The sequence below is a fragment of the Stenella coeruleoalba genome (genome assembly GCF_951394435.1).
Source record: "Stenella coeruleoalba genome assembly, chromosome: 10".
Taxonomy (NCBI): Eukaryota; Metazoa; Chordata; class Mammalia; order Artiodactyla; family Delphinidae; genus Stenella; species Stenella coeruleoalba.
Window position 1 is genome coordinate 74,969,304 of NC_137156.1, and position 18,133 is coordinate 74,987,436.

General features: G+C 40.2%; 1 long non-coding RNA gene across 1 annotated transcript in view; it reads left to right on the plus strand.

The window, feature by feature from the left end:
• LOC307193136 overlaps positions 1 to 18,133 on the plus strand; it is a 290,470-nt gene that overhangs the window by 225,982 nt on the left and 46,355 nt on the right. Inside the window, exon 3 of the long non-coding RNA XR_013830229.1 lies at positions 4,998 to 5,092. This is a non-coding gene — a long non-coding RNA (uncharacterized lncRNA). The remainder of the gene's footprint in view (positions 1 to 4,997; positions 5,093 to 18,133) is intronic.

An 18,133-nucleotide genomic window follows, 5' to 3' on the forward strand; every position in this document is an offset into this window, starting at 1 on the left:
TTGTTGCTCACTCAGCGTCAGCTTCTTCTACCTCAGGTCCTCAAGTTAGCTTGCCCCGTGCCTGTGTACCTTGCACATGCTTCTCCCTTGCTGAGATCCGTCTCCTTTGAATTCATAGCTCATTTTGGTCCTTCTCGTGTCGGTTAATCCCCCACTTCTGTGAGTGCTCTACCTAAAGCAGCCCCCTCTGTCAGCCTGTGTCTCAGCCCTTTGTTTCTTTCCTGCACGGCGCTTTACACAAGTCGTAGCCATTCTGCATATTTGTCTGGTTTTGTTTTATCTCCCCCTTGGGAATAGTAGGGCTCATGTCTATATCGTCCCCTACACTATTGTGTCCCCTGGTGTCCCTCAGTGCCAGGCACATGGCAGGTGCTTAATAGATACTGGTTATGACTAACTGACTGACTACCTGAATGAATAAATGAATGAATGAATGAGTGAATGGATTTATGACCTTATCGCTAAATGGCTGCTTAATTATGTGATGTTGTCTGGAATTTATCTCCAAAGTAAAAAAAAAAATGCCCACCTCTTAATTCTAAGCTCATCCACACCAGCTTGCTGAATGCATTGTTAAAATTCTCAAAAAGGACTTTAAAAAAAAGAAAGAAAAGCAGAATTCATTTTTGCAGAGCTTTTTTGCTTTGTATCCCTGATCCTCCCATGACCTCATCTTGCTTTCGGAAGGGGCGGTTCCCTTGCAGTAGTTTCATCAATCTTTTGTCCCTGGCCCCCTGCTGTTGGTGACCTCAGGAAAAGCAAGCACGACATCACCTTTAATTAGCAGGAGAGGAGCCTGCCTGATATACACAGCACCTTAGAAACAAGAAACAGAAAAATGTAAGGCAGGACCAGTTTCATGGGAAGGAACTAGGAAATGAAAAAGAATAATTATCCTGTTTTAACATAATGTTGTTAATCTGTATTGCCCATTATCATCTAGAGTGTCTCGCCTATTGAAGTATGTGAGCTGTGGAGCTCCTCTTTGCTTCAGCAGTGTAGCTAATGTTAGGGACTGGCTTCCCATCCATCATAATAATTAGTATGTCATAATTTTCTGCCCTTCTTGACTCTGCAGTAAAGAGATAGAAGAGGCATTTAAAGTTACTCAGGAATTGTTCACTAAATCTCCTCCCGGTTCTTTATGGGGATGGGTAGCTGTATTTCTGCCCTATTTATTTTATGTTTGGCCTGTGATAATGAAGTATATTTCATCTGGAAGCATATAGCTTTAATTTTCATGTTCTACGTGGAAACATCTCACGGTGTCATTTTGTTTTAGCTGTACGGTATATAAAGAGAGCCCACGCTTCTTTCTGAACTCACCCATCACCCACCAGAGTTAATTCTAGTTTCAAAACCAACATTATGATTTTATGAGCTGACTACATAATAACACGTACTGGTTCTACAGTCCTTTAGAGTCTACAAAGTGCTCTCCTTGTTTTACCCCTTAATTCTCGCAACTGCCCGGGGATGTAGAAAAGGCAGGGATTATCCACATGCTCCTTTTTACAGAATGAGGAGCAGAAAGGTCAACTGACTTGACTAAGAGCCAGGACTTGAATCCAGGTTCTCTAATTATAAATTATGGGTCTTCTCTATTACTCTGGCAATATCTCCTTCTGCTCCGGAGTATGCTTCTGCTGAAACGGAGAAGGAAATTTTCATTTATGCTTTCTTTCCCTCAGCATTGTGAACAGGATAAGCTTTCCCTCTTCTGGTAGATAAAGGGAAAGGATGTTTGTATAAAAATGTAGAGCTGGGCTTCCCTGGTGGCGCAGTGGTTGAGAGTCCACCTGCCGATGCAGGGGACACGGGTTCGTGCCCCGGTCCGGGAAGATCCCACATGCCGCAGAGCGGCTGGGCCCGTGAGCCATGGCCACTGAGCCTGTGCGTCCGGAGCCTGTGCTCCGCCACGGGAGAGGCCACAACAGTGAGAGGCCCGCGTACCACAAAAAAAAAAAAAAAAAAAAAATTGTAGAGCTTGAAAGGGATTTTTTGGCCTAGGGCAGGGGCTCTCAAAGTGTGGTCTCCAGACCAGCAGCCTCAGCAGCTCCAGGAATCTTGTTAAAAGTGTATATTTTCAATCCCCATCCTAGACCTACTGGTCAGGGAAACACAGGAAGGATAGAGAAGAGAGAAATGACATCGTGTCCTACGGGAAGGAAAACCCTCTTAGGTTCAATATCAGGGCCATGTAAATTCAACTGACAAAAGTAGATGAACAGGATAAAATTTATATAATTTGTATTTGATGTTAACATTTTGTGTGTATATGTAAGGGTCTCATAGAAAAAGACATGAAAACCCAGAGAAACAGTTGGGCCTAAGAGCTTATATACTATTTTAACAAAGAGCCATAAATTTGTGGAGAGGTGACAAGATGAAGGAGAAGAGTTTGGGCTTCTAGGGACAGTAAGTTATGGGAAAGTAAATATATGGGAGAAACTAATGGAAGGTAAGATTTCAGTAATATTTGTTTACGCAGAATCAAGTAAATGCTGCCTCCAGTAATAAAAGTTGTCTCCTCTTCCGGGTGTGGGAGAGGGGAGTGGACTCACCTTCACAAAAGGACATTTATACCCTGTGTTTAGACAGAAAGGGGGAGGGCAGAGAGCTTTTCTTGCATCTGCTGTTTCTCAATCACTTTCAGTTCAAAATAACTCTTATGCCAAAGTGGCATATCTGGGGATGGCATATTCTGACCCCGTTCCATACCAAGGGCACAGAGTCTAGAGCCAGACTGCTGGGTTTATATTGCAGTCTTCCCTCATTCATAAAGTATTTACTGAACATTTACTATGTGCCAGGCACTGTGCAGAAGCTTGGGATATAGCAGGGGAAAAAAACCAAAGATCTCTGTCCTCATGGACCAGACGTTCTGCCTTACTCCAGTTGACTGAGTGCTCTAAGGCACAAAGTACTTCCCCTCTCTGTCCCCTGATTCCTGGCCTGTCAAGGGAGAATACCAATTGTGCCTAACTCACAGGGACTTTGTAAGGATGACACGTGAGGCACCCAGTGCCCAGCACACACTTAGAACACTGGATGTGCTCGCCTCCTCCTTGATGAGCACAATCTCAGCTGCTCAGTGCTATCAACAAGCTGGCAGTCACACTTCTTGCCAGCTGTCCCAAACTATGATCATAACTCCTAAAGAAATATACCATTTCCTAGAGGTACCAGACTGACACAGATATCACAAAGATGCTTAAAGTGGATGCTCAAAATATTCAACTTATAAATTTCCCGACAATAGATTTCACAAAGAGATGATAGGTGCCTCTTTGTGAGACAGTCAGATTTTGTCATAATTTCTAGTATCACTGTGGCAGTATTGGCCCAAATCCTCTGGGAATAAATGTGTTCCTGACACTGCTTCTGAGTCCTCTAACCTGACATTAGTACAGGGCTCAAAGATGAGGAACTTACAGGATGATTTCAAGCAGCACAGGGATTAATTCAAGATGACCTAGATTTAAAGGTCTGGCTGCTCCAGGAGGGCAGAGATGGAGTGAAGAGATGAGCCTTCCTTGGGTTAACTTCAGGTCTGCTCTTCCCCAAATAGAAAATTGTTTGTGCTGTATCCAAAGCCTGGCTCAAATCTCAGCTCCTCTAAGACATGCTCGCATGTCGTATCAGCCTGTGTGAAATTCTCCTGACAGGGGTTTGGTGCCCCTCCCCACCTCCTTTAGCCTTCCCCCCGCAAAGGAGCAGACAAACACAGCTAGCTAGCTATGGGGGAAACAAAGTACTGCATCGCTGTATTTAATGCAGTTCCTTGAAAATCCCTCCCCCCTCAGGACAAGACTGCAGTGAAAGCTGTATTGAAAAGACAGTATAGGCAAAAATCTAATTAGACCACCTATGCCCACTTCCCCAGATAGAAGTATTGAGAATGGTTTTTATTGTGTGGCATGTTTATTGCACGGTATGTTTGTTGGATATGTTGAAGAGAAAGCCAGACAGACACAGAGAGTGAGCGGGTATTTGGACCTCAGAGCAAGAGAGAACAAGAAGGGAGGAAGAAAGGGAGAGAGGGATGAGGAAGGAAAGAAGGTAGAAAGGGAAGGAGGAAGGGAAGACTGGGGGGAAGGAAGGAGAATAGGAAAGTAGGGATGGAAGGGGGGAAAAAGGAAGGAAAAGAGCAAGAAAGAGAAGGAGGAAGGGAAGTATAAAGGAGAGGAAGGAGGCAGGAAGGAAGGGAGGCAGGGGAGATGACCTGGACCTGCAGAGCCAACTCCAAGTCCACATACCCAACCTGCTGCCTGATGGAGAAGGGAAGACAGACCTCCCCAACCCACTGTCTGTCAGTGGGCATGGCTGGCCCCACCTGCTTCTGTGTAGAGCAGGAGGTGGCAGAAGGGTGCATCTTGTGTGAGGACCCCTTTGATTCAGTGTTCCTACCACCTCTGTAATGCAGCCTGATGATTGAAGATCCTCTCCCCATCCTCTGTCCTCTCCTCCCCATGGGACCCTTGCCTCTACCATGGGGACTCAGCCACGTGGACCTTGTGATCCACATACACCTGCATGATCTTGGACGCTAGGGGCCACCTCTTAGGCACCATTTTATTTCCTACAATGCCTAGTGCTTTACACTTAGTAGGAATCATGATGTTTATTTAATGTAGTGAAATTGTTTACTGGGCCCTGTCCTATTTCTCGGAGAAATATAGACCAACTGGGGTACAGTTTTTCTAGTGTACTCTAGTGATTATAAGGGACAAAACAATTCTTCCTTTTAATCCTTTCTTAATGATGAAACATTACTGAGCTAAAATTTAGTGGAAAATTTTATGTTGTTTTGTTTTTTCTCCTCCTGCCAGCACGGCCCCATTCCAACAAGAATAAAGCTCTGAAGGAACCCCTCGTATTTCAGATCTAAATTTAAAGAAGTCTGACTCAATTGCTCAGTTAATTAAATTTGCAGTAGTCTCTTAAGAGATACTTATGGACTTATCTCACACTTTTCCATTTTCCTTTTCTTCCAGTTGAGAAGTAGCAAATATGAAGTGACAACCACGTTACTGTACATGGAGTTATTTACAGGCCAAGATGATTGGTTTCCTGATAATCATTTCATAAGGTAATTTTCTTGGGATGCAGACACTGGCCCCTTTGGTTTATCCTGTCCACGTGTTGCATTGTGTGTTGCCTCAGTCTCACAAGACACCCCAGGTAGAACCACAGCCCATTTGAGTTTGGCAGATACACTTATTGAAATTTGGAGTTTCCTTTGTGGCTTGTGGCTAAAAGCCAAAGATTTGGACATGTGGCTTACCACTCAAACATCTTAAAAGTAGAAGCCACAGCATAAGATGAGGCCATCAAAATTTCCATTGCCTGAAAACCAAAGGATATATAGACTCCCAATTCCAGGACAAGCTTTTATTCAGCTGTGAAATATTCAAGCCAATTTCTCCAATAATGATACTGAACACTATGTAGCATTTAAAAAAATCACAGCCTATTTTTCACATCCATAGCTTCTAGTATCTCTGTGAGTGTGGCACAGGAGCTTTGATAAAATCTTTATTGCTTTCTCCTATAGAATCCTCACAATACCTTATGAGACCGGTTGTTCTTATCTCCGTGTTATAAATGTAGAAACTGAGGTTTAGGAAGAGTAAATGCTGTCCCCCAGGTCATACAGCTGGCAAATGGCAGGGCCTAGTTTCAAATCTAGATCCTGCAGTTACTCAAGCCATAGTATTTCTACTACCCTGTTTTCATTGTATAAACAAAGAGAATCTGAGATGACATGACAGTGTTGGACATAATAGATAATGAAAAGCAGTGCATAGGCCACAAATTAGAGTTTGACATTGAGATATGTAAACCAGTAGATTTTCAGACTCAGCTTCTTTGTAAAGACATTTAATATGGATTTCAAACATCCAAGAAAAATTTAGAGAACAAAGACAGCCCTTGCCCTACTATGTATCAAAACATTATAGAACTATAGCAATTGGAAGAGTATGGCATTGACAAATGGATCAAGACAGAGAACCTGGAAATATACTCATAAATAAAAGGAAACTTTGCATATGAGAAAGTTGGCATTTGAAACGAATGGGCAAGAGATGAGTTGATCGTTCAGCAAGTGGTATGGGGATACTGACTGACAAAAAAATGTTTCTATCTCATGTTATTTGCAGAAATGCTGGCTTAAAAGTCTAAAAAATTTTTTAAATGATGTACTAGAAATCACACTGTCACCCAGGGCATTTCCATGAGTACTTGAGTTTGAGTTGTAAAATCGAGAATGTATTTGCCCATAGATCGGCTTTTCGTACACAACCATATTAAGACCCTGTGATTTGTATCTGAGTGGGTGCTGCCAACTATACATGTAATACCCTGTTACTGGCATATCGTCCATTTGCTCCCTGGCCCCTTTGGTAACCAGAGACTTGTACTTTGGTGATAGCTGGCTGGATTTGGGGTACAAGACTTTGCTGTGGAAGAAAGCAAAGCTAGGTTCCCCTGACTCCCCACCCATACCACCCAAGATGAGGATAGATGGCCCTACTATGTGTTCCCATGGCAACTGGTATTTCTTGTGTCAGTTGTTATTGCTGTTGACTGTTCTGTGGCTCCTGCTGGACGGTAACTTTCAAAGATTAAGGGTCCTGTCTGCTTTGCTCGCCTCTGGTTTATCCCAATGTCTGGCCCATCCAGATGCTCAGCGATGCTGGTGAAATGTATAAATAAGCACACTGTTGGCCCCATGAATAGGGATAACAGAGGTTGGTAGGGGAAAACGTAAAGGTGTGTAATAACAAGATCGGCAGGCTTTTATGAGCATTCTGGGCCAAATGGGAGATGTGGTTTCTGAGAAGGTCCAGACAAATTAGGAGAAAGCATGGGAATGTACCATCCCAGGTCAGGATGGTGGCCTGTGCATATGTGGAAAACAACATAACACGATAGCTACCCCATTCAGAATCCTTGCATCATGCCAGGCACTGTGTTAAGCACTTTATGTGCATTATTGCATTTACTTTCCATAGCAGCTTTAAGGGATGGTTGATACCATTATCATAATTTTCCACATGAGCAAATTGAGTTTCAGAAAGAGTAAATAACTTTTACAAGTTCACTCAGCTAGTAAGTGGCAGACTCAAACTCAAGTTTGACTCCTAACTGCATCCCAGCAGAGTGAGCTGAGTCTAATGAAAGGGATGCTATTTAGGAATAATAATAATATTTTGCATCCCCAGCTTAACATCCTGGCTTTTCAGTCTTCTCCTACCCACTTCATTAAGACAGCCAACAAGAACAACTCAAAGAAAAACAACCCTAACAAAGCAAACCCAGCCCTTGGAGACCTTAGACCTCCCAGTGAGTGAGAAGTGCTTTCTGCTGCTCTTGTCCCAGAGCCCTACCTGGTGGTCAGTACTTCAGGTTGCAAAGGGATGCCCCTAAGACAGATGGTGTTCTCTCCAGCTCCCCAGTATCTGCACTGCATCTCACACTGGCATGCACTTTACACGAGAGCTCAAAAGTCGCAAGCTCTGGACACCTACAAAGAGCTCACCTGGTTCAGGTGAAATGCTTAAGCAGCCTGCAGCTACCTGCTCAGTCTTTTGCACTGGACCACACTTCAGTCTTATTAACTGAAAATTAGTAGTGGCTGTTAACCAACTGGACCACTGCAGTTGATGGTCTACAATTTTAATTCACCATGACTGATTGCCTTATTCTACAGGAAGTTAGTAGTATTAACCTGAGCAATACTTACTTGGCTTCAGCTAAATGTATATATGTTTCCTAACTGAATTATAGGGACCGGTCTTAATATTCTTTAGTTTCTTTTCCATGTTAGGATATAGTTGAAAGTTTGCAAAAACCAAAACTGAAAAAGTGGAACAATTTCCTTTATTTAAGTTGTCCATTTCCACCATTACTTATGATGAATAAACAAAAGGCAAAAATTTCCCAACCCTTTTAATAAATGTTATGATTTGAATAATGATTCTAAGATAAAAGCTTCAAGTTCCTAATTGGAGAAAGTGATAGAAAATCAATCAGCTGCATAAGAGAATGAAAATATGCTACTTAAATTAGCTTTGTGTGGCCTGTGGGTATATTAATCCTGGAAAACTAAAACTAATGAGACTAATTTTAAGAGAGAATACTACTACCCATAAAAAAAAAAAAAGAGAGAATACTACTTACGCAGGTGTTTCTAACTCACACAAATGGTTTTATGTAGAAATAAAATGTACACATGGTCACTAAATCCCAAAAATGACCACTCTGGGAGGAAAATAAAATTGGTGTAATAGATGCATTTGTTTATGTGACCTACACTCAAATAAGATAGCATTGACCTACTAAATACAAAAATAGTGATGTTAATTCCATTGTATGGTATTTTGGCACAGTCCATCTCTTATAGAAACATGTAGTTCAGTTCCCTCAAGATAAATCTGGTTGCCGCTCCATGACCCCTCTTCAGAGGCCAGGTTCTTCATCAAGGAATTTTGGGGGCAGAAGGGGCAGGGCCTCTCTCTTGTTCAAGAGCAAGTCTTGGGACTTCCCTGGTGGTCCAGTAGTTAAGAATCCATCTTGCAATGCAGGGGACACCAGTTCAATCCCTGGTCGGGGAACTAATCTCCCACATGCCGTGGGGCAACTGAGCTCCCACATGCCGCGGGGCAACTTAGCCCACACACCACAACTAGAGAGCCCGCGAGCTGCAACTTCAGAGCCCATGTGCCCTGGAGCCCGCACACCGCAACTAGACAGAGAAGCCCCTGCACAACGAAAGATCCTGTGTGCTGCAACTAAGACCCAAAGCAGCCAAAAATATAAATAAATATTAAAAAAAAAAAAACCAGTCTCGCTTGGGTAAAAAGCAGGTTTTCCTTGAAAAGGAAAACCTGTCTAGACTGTGAAGGGAAAGATTGGGAAAAGAGAACATTTTTATTATGATAGTTACAATTGATATTTCAATAGATATGTGTGTATTTATTATAATGTGCAATAGGAAAAATATAATTAGTGTATCCATGATATTATATAATAGGTATTATTATGAAGGATAAGGCTAAAATAAATTAGTTGATTTAGTTGAAGTATAGAAAAAGTAATAGTATGGGGATACATGGACATGATAAGAATTATGAAGATGGGAAATAAATTACTGAGATTTGGAAAATATTGAGGTCCAGAGGAATGGATGGGTTCGTCTTGCTCTAGGTCAAACAGCAAGTGAGAAGCAGTGCTAGGATTGTTTATTCATGTCTTCCAACCCCCAGGATCTTCCTGGTCTTTCAACTACTGTGGGGACTTCTTCCTTCTTTGACTGGTCATATCCCCACTTCAGGTTTTTCTTCACCATGAAGAAAGTGTGAAGCTTTCTCATGTATGTCAATTGAAGAGTTTAACCTGGACAGTGAAGTGTTAAGATCTTCAACAGTGCATTTCAAATGTAGGTCTTGAACATGTTACTATGGATAGCTCCTGGAACAGCTGCTTTGAGCAATGAGCTCAAGCCGAGAGTGGGGACCTTTTCCTGGCTTTCTGCAAAACCTCAGAAGTTAGCCACAGCTAGAAAGAGGAAGCAGCATCCAAGCCACCTCAGCACGTGGCCTGCCTCCCAGTCTGTAGCCTCCTTCCCTCACATGCCAGACCGGAATCACCACCCTTCCCAATTCCCATCCACTTAAAAAGTGATGAGGAAGACTAAAAATAGGAAAGCTTGGATAAAAGAAGTCCCTGTCTGCAGGACTGTAGTCTAATCCCTATCTACCATTCACTTGGCACTGTGCCTACATAATTTCTGAACCTCAGACTACTGTTAAATAAGCATCCTTATCCCCATTTTGCAAATGAGGTAACAGAAGTTCAAGGTAAATTAACTTGCCCAAATGGAAAAGTTAGGTCTTAATTCCAGGCCTATCTGACTGGAAAGTAACAAGATGCATATTCAATATTATTTTATACATGGAAAAAGAAGGGACATATGAAATTATATTGAATAATACAAGAACATGAAACTTACTATTAGATTAGATAGTAGAACCTTGTAGGGCTAAAAGAATTCAAAGTAGGACAAATCATTGTTTTATTCATTTATCTTTCTGAACTCATTTTGGATCCCTCACTATGTACCAAGCACTTGGTATTGATTTGAAGTAGAGGTCAGCCATCTATAGCCCTTGGGTGAAATCTGGCCCACTGCTTGTTTTTGTAAATAAAGTTTTATTGGAACACAGCCACAGCAATTTGTCCATGTACTTCCCGTGGCTGCTTTTGTGCTACAGTAGCAGAGGTGAATATTTGTGACAGAGTCCTTTGGGCTTGCAATACCTGAAATATTTATTATCTGACCCTTAACAGAAAAAGCTTGCTGACCTTTGGTCTAAGAGTTCTAGAAAGTTACATATAAGAGGTGCAACTTGATTAAGAAAGGAAGATTAGAACTGAGTACAGGAGAAGAGGTCACAAACTCTGAACCCTAATTTGTCCCCACTGCTTAGTTTTCATTTGACCTACAGAAAATAGCAGTGCCTTTGAGCCTCATGTTTCTAATTTGTAAAATGGAGAATACCACCTGGTCAAACTGCCTCACACATTTCAGTGGTTAGATGGCACAATGAGTGACAAATAACAATAACTATATTTTATTGCATATCCATTGACTAAGTGTTTTTCCTAAGCAATTTACATGCAATATCTTATTTAAACCTCAGTGTAACTCAGTGAAAGGGTTGCTTGATATAAAGGAGTTACTTATTAGAAACTGTTGCTGTGCTTTTTTCTTCTGTCTTTCTGAGAATCTGATCTTTGCTCTCATTGGCCCCAGGCTGGCATCTTCTTGGGGTGGAGTGTGGGAATGGAGAGGAAGATTAGGATTTGTCAAGGAAAAAAATCAGAGACAAAAAAGAAGATAATCCTTAGATTCTGAGATACAAGGGCAAATTAGACAGCAAGGCAACTGCAAGTTGGATAATTTCCTTGCAATAATATTTAAAATTTTTATGGCTTCTTTTGGAGTATTGAGGATGGGGGTAAGCATGGAGGATCCAGTTTATAGTGTTGTCGCATTCTGCAGAGCAGGTATAACCTGCTACTCAGGTAGCTAGGCTGGCTCTAGGGTATGAGGAGGTAGGGGTAGTAAAAGGCCAATAGCCCATCCCTTTTCTTGCCTGGCAAATTGTAGAAAGATAAAGGGGTAAATAAAGAAAAAGAGCAACAGAAACAGGGTGTTATAAATTTCCTCACTCTTGGCTTCAGGGAGGGAAGAAGGCAGTTATGTCACATAAATAAGGCCTTAACTGACGGAAGTGGGGGTACTGTCCATGCCACTGAGGCATTTGGACAAGGATGTTATCTTGGATGGACCCAGAATTCATCTGGGTATGTTGTACCCAGTGCCCCAAGCCCTGAGTTTCATGTACCTCCTGATATCCTGTAAAACTCACATCTAGGTATCTAGTGTGCAAGATACCTGCATACCTACTTAGGGAGAGAGACAGGGGAGAGGAGCCTCTGAGAGTCTGGGCATTTTTAGGAAGAGAGATTGAACTAAAGATATTGTTTAATTTTTAGATTAGATTCAGTTTTAAGCAAGATTGCATATTAAGTTTTCACTCTTCACTCCCCCAGCCCGTGCCACTATTCCCACTAATGGTGAGGGAGGGGTGAGGAGGTCAGATTAATTTTGGTCTAAATTATTTACAATTTTACATATATATATATATATATATATATATATATATATATATACAGTACAAACAAGTTGTATTGCCAGCTAAAAATTACAGCCTTTTTACACTAACATCATCTCCACTTTCACTCATCTGTCTGGCTCCAGTACCAGAGTGCCATTGAAAACTTTCGACTTACACATAGAAAAGGCTGTTATTAACATCGTTGTGACTGTAATTGCTATTACTAGGATTTAGGTCATCATGCTAAAGTCCAAACTGCAGACATTACAATTGAGGCTGGAACCAGTATCCTGGAAGACACCAGATGTATGCAAAAGTGAAGCAGTGTTCTAGAAACCAGTTAACGAAAGCAGCAACAGGTTACTTACGTAGAGAAGATCTGGACCACAGCCCACCCTGGGGGAGTCCCAGGGCAAGAAAGGGGACTGTTCTTCAGAGACGGGCATTTTTACCCCTCAGTGTTCTGAGTTTCACTTTAGAGAAAAAGTTAGAAAACATCGTGGGGACTGGAAGGACTCTAGACCTGAAGGAGCGTTTGCAAGAAGGCGTTGCTTTCCTGGCTCTGTACTCTGAGGCCAGTTGCGCAGAACTGGTAATGAGCGAAGAGCAGGTGGCTGTTAGATAGCGAGGTGGGGAGGGGAAAGGGCGGGAGTTGGAGAGGTGAGAACTCTGACTCACGATGATGGAGATGATGGAGAAGTGGTAAGGAGGAGTGGCGTTTTTCCTCCCTGTGGAAAAGTCTAGAGTTACCCTTTGAAACCCTAGCTGTGGTCTAACTAGCTGGCAAATCCTCCCACATGCCAGAAAGAGAAGGAAGGCTGCGCCCTTGGACACCAGCTGCTGAGCAAGTCCTGGCACATGCCGGCTGCCTGACTCTGAGTGATCTGAAAGTTGTTTGTTTCAAGCTCTAACTTCAGTCTTCAGCACTGTGTTCCTACCAGGAAGTTGTGTTTCTCCTTCCTGGAGAGGTCTGAGAGCTCTCTGAATATTCCAGTGGGGAGAAGCCGGCAAGACAGTTCATCTGGAGCTTTCATCTGTGGGCGGAAAAAGAATGTTTTTTAAGTAGGCAGAGTTGTGAAGTGTATATAATAAGGTCTGGCTTTGGCAGCTGGACACAGAGCCTTCATTCCAAATTTCTTCTAGCAGGTAGGCAGATTTCCAGGTTACAAACTACAGGACTAAAATGTTGCTGAGTCTGGGGTGGGATCCAGCCATGCCCAGTGACTCCACCTACAGAAAAGCAAGGGGAAGAACCAAACACCAGTAGGATTTAGGCCGAGGACAAGGTTTTTCCCACGAACGTTCACTTGTTTGCCTCAGTCTCTGTGAGATTCTTAAAAAGAAAAAGGGATGGTTTTGTGGATAGCTTTTCACTGCACTGTCTGCATTTTCTATAACGAGTGTATATTTCTTTGCTTCTCAGAAAAAAATCTTTAAAAAATAGGAATAAAAACCTGGATCTTAATAGCTGCTTACATCCCGTGCCTCTAGATTGTGGTTAGAGGTGGGGAGAGGTGAGGGAACAAAGATACTCCTCTTCTTTTAAGCCTTCTTCCCTTCATCCCCACTCCCACCTAATTCATGAACAATTTGTTCTGCTCAAAAACTATGGTCTGGGTAATATATACCACTAGATTATGGTTTGTTTTTCTTGGCGATAATGCTGTATTGTTTGTATGAGGAGAGTATATAGGAGAAAGTCTTTATTTGTAGGAGATATAGGTGGAAACACTGAAGGGTGAAGTGTCAGGATGCCTGCTGCTTAATTTAAAATGGCTCTGATAAAAAGGCAAATATGAAGCAAATATTGCAAGAAGTTAACAATTGTTGGGCTTAGTGATTGCTCTGTGTGTATTCCTTACGATCTTTCAATATCTCTGTTTGAACATTTCTGTAATTTAAAAAAATGGAAACAAAACCAGACTCCCTTCAATCTTTGATCATCTTTTTTCTTCTTTTGTCTTGCTCCTTTCTTACCTGTTCCCTCATGTACCTGAGCCAGCATACAGACATGACTTTCAGGAAAGCATGTTCATGGTAGGGAAGAAGAAAACAATTTGTTCTGGGTTCTCATCAATGCCATGCTCCCCACCATTCAACACCCATTGCCCCTCTCCTCCAACTCTCCTCCAACACTGTGTTTGTGCAAGACTGTTTATTGCATTGTTGTTTATAATACTTTTTAATTGGAAATAATCTTTATTTCCATCATTAGAAGATTGGTTAAATAGTTTAAGATATGTCTATACAATGAAATACCATGTAGACTAAAGCAAGTTTGTATGTGTTTCTATTATTTTAAATTTTTTATTATTTTATTATTTAAATAGTTAATACAATAGCCAAAAAGGAAGTAAAAAAACAAATTATTCAATTTTCCACCACTCAGAAATAACCAACAAGAAAACGACAGGCATCCTAATACAAATATGGGCACTTTAAAAAGGCTTCCCAAAAGAGAATATCAACATGGCTGCTAAACATAAAGAGGTGCCCAGCTTTTTAGTTAGCAATCAGGGAAATGAAATCAGATTGGCTACAATGGAAGAGCCCGATAATATAAGGTGTTAGAGGGGATATGGAGCAACTGGAACTCTTATACACTGATGTTGAGAATGTAAATTAGTGCAACCACATCAGAAAAATAGTTTGGCATTCTGTAACAAAGTTAAAAAATATACATATTCTTATGATTCAGAAATTCCATTCCTAGGAATACTTCCTAAAGAAATTCATGCATATATATAGCAGGATACATATATGAGAATGTTTATAAGAGCTCATTTGTAAGAGCCAGAAATAGGCAACAACTCAAATATTCATCAATGGTAGGGTCAATAAAGAAGTTGTGATATGCTTATACAATGGAATACCATACTAAAAGAAAATAAACAAATCATAGTCATGGGGAATGATCTGAATTAATCTTTACACACATAATATTAAGCAAAAAAGAAAAAAGAAGCAAGAAAAATAAGTATACCTACAATATGAGTCCATTATGTAAGGTCCAAAAAGCAGGCAAAATTAGATGATATTGTTTAGGTTCGCTAGCATAGAAGGTTAATTCATAAAATAAATCAGGGAAATAATCATAGTAGTTAAGATTGACATAGGGAGTGAATTAAAATGGATGAGACATGAGAAGACTGTGATTGCTATGGATACAGTGGGGACTTCTGGTATTTGGGGTGCTGGTGATCTGCTAGTCTTCCTCTGGGCAGTGGTTACACATGGGTTCATTTTGTTGCTAAATATATATACTATATACCATATATATATATATATATATATATATATATATATATATATATATATAATGCACTTCTCTGTGCTGCTCCATGATTATTACAGTAAAAAAGTTAGAATTGACATGTAGAATATGATCCTGTTTTGTCCTAGTATTTCTACATGTTATTTCTTTTATCTTTATATATACACGAAGATACTGAGCTTTTCAAGTGCTTATTGGTCATCCATATACCTTCTTCCTTGAAATGTATTTTCAAATATTTTATTCATTTTTAAAATTGGTTTATTTATCTTAACACTATTGAGTGGTAAAGGAAGATATTCTATAAATTCAGGATACTAGTCCCTTGTCAAATGTATTAATCATATGTATATGCATTGCAAGTATTTTCTCCCTGTCTGTGGCTGCCTTTCTCATTTTAAAATCTTGACTTTAGAATAGCAAAAGTTTTTAATTTTTATAAAGTTCAATTTTCTAGATTTTTTGCTTTATTGCCTTTTATCTCCTTTAAAAGAAAATCTTTGTGTACACCCTGTTTGTGTGAAGATTTCCTCCTATGTTTTCTCCTGAAAGGATTATCATTTTAGCTTTTACTATTAAGTCTATGATCCAATTTGAGTAATTTTTATGTCTGGTGTAAGTTAATGACAAAGTTTCATTTTTCCCATACTAATACCCAGTTGTTCTAGCACTTTATGATTTCAATTTTTTATTATATATTGTTTTTAAATTTCCAGTTTCCAATTGTTCATTGTCTGTATTTAGAAACAATTGATGTTTGTGTACTGACTTTGTATTCAGCAGCCTTGCTGTACCAGTCAGAATCCAGCCAGGAAATAGAAAACACAGCAGTAATTTTAACAAGTAATTTTAATAAAGAAAGTTTTAATTTATGTTATAAAATATTATTATAGTAACGGGGGGTTAACTACTAAAAGGAGCTTCATTTACTTCGTACTGTATTGTTATGTTTTCAAGATTAACTGTATTTTCTTCTGCAAGGTCAAATCTAATAAAATTTTTATTTCAGATATTGTACTTTTTATCTCTAAAAGTTCCTTTGACTCTTTATATGTTTGATTTCTCTCCTCATTATAGTTATGTTTTCTATAAAATATGAGTATATTGCTATAGTAACTGTTTAACTTTTAACTTATCCTTGTCTGTGAGTTCCATAACCTCTGTCATTTCCATGTTTGTTTCTATCGACTTAGTTTTCTCCTGGTTATGGGTCACATTCTTCTGATTCTTATACTAGTCATTTTTGGTTGGGTGCTGCACATTGTGAATATTATATAGTTGAATGTCTGGACTATGTTGTCTTCTTTTAAAGAATTTTGAACTTTGTATTGAAAAACATGTATTTTTCTATCAGTTTGAGCTCACTGAGTGCTCATTTTAAGCTTTGTGAGGATTAGTGTATAGTAGACTTAACTCTAGGCATAGATCAGCCCTATTACTAAATCATGACTCCTCTGGGTGTCCATGGAATTGCCCAGGTGATCACTGTGGACTCCCTACTCTGGCACATTGAAGCTAGAACACCTACCAATCCTATGTGAGGTCTGGCAGTTGTTCTGCCTTCACAGCTCAGTCATTCATCGTTGTGTCTTGTGGAGTTTCACTCTATTCTTGCACAACTTTGCACTTAGCAAAGACTCAAGGTAACGTTTATGCAGATTTCTAGAGCCCTTTTATTGTGTAACTTCATTCTTTCTGGAGCTCCACCCACAGTTTCCAGCCATTTCATCCTCCTCAATCTCTGATGTGTGTTTCAGCAAAGCCATCAACCTGTGTTTGGTTATCCCTTACCTGCTCATGGTCTTAAAATTGCTTCAGGCAGAAAACCCTAACAATTGTAGGGATCACCTTGTTTGTTTCCCCTCTCTCAGGGATCCCAATCTGTGTTGCCTATTTTCCAATGTCTGCAAATGATTATTTCCTATATATTGTCCAGTTTTCTAGCTGATTATCATAGGAGGTTAAATGTGGTCCTTGTTATTCTGTAATGGCCAGAGTCCTCTATGTTTAATTTTAACAAAATTTTAATTACTTGAATTTAACCTCAGAAAAGTCATCTAATGCTGTTGTATAACTTCAGGTAAGAAGAGCTATAATTTCTAGTAATACTCAATTTTTAAAATGTGGAAAGTTTGAGGTAATTAGTTTTTAGTATCAAACTTAGTCAGCATTTATAGACTCTCTAGTGTGAAAAATGAGGACGCTAAGAATACATTTTACTTTGTTCCAACTTGCTTCTCCACTAAGCTTTTTTTTTTTTTTTTTTTTTTTTTGCGGTACGCGGGCCTCTCACTGTTGTGGCCTCTCCCGTTGCGGAGCACAGGCTCCAGACACGCAGGCTCAGCGGCCGTGGCTCACGGGCCCAGCTGCTCCGCGGCATGCGAGATCTTCCCGGACAGGGCACGAACCCGTGTCCCCTGCATCGGCTGGTGGACTGTCAACCACTGCGCCACCAGGGAAGCCCTCCACTAACTGTTTTATATTTTTATTTACACATTGTTAAGATGTATAACATTGGCTTTCTGCATAGTTCATGATGTTGATGTGTCTTAATTCTATGTTGAACTGGATTTAATTCTCACTGGTATTTTATCACAACATATTCATTTTTGAGTACTTCATTTTAAGCTATCTTTTATTTGGCTAGATGTATCATCAATCTTTTTTCCCCCTCAGAAAGACTCATAGGGGTGTTCTCTGAGTCCTTAAGGCTAATGAGTTTCTGTCTTTAACCTTGTACTTACTGTAGTCTTGGCTGTGTATAAACTTTCCTCAGAATTTTGCACACATTGCTCTGTTGCCTTCTATCATCTAATGTTACCATGAGATATCTGAAGCAAGTCTACTATTTCCCCTTTGTACATGGGCTACTACTTTTTAGCCTATATATCTATAGAATTCTTTCTATATATCTTTGAAGTTTTTCAGGATATCTCTTTACATATTTTTCCTGAGTTATGGTGTGTCTTTTTGGATATAGATTTCCATCTTTATTTCAAGAAAATATTCTTGCTCATTGGGGTTTGTTCTCTTGGAACTTCTTCTGAGAGACTTCTTGGAACCTGACAATGGGCAAAGCTAGAAGCGTCTTGGGAGACTGTCAGTGGAGACTTGAAAAGAAGAAAGGAAGCTGCTCCTGGAAGCTTCATAAAAGGGGGCCCATATTATA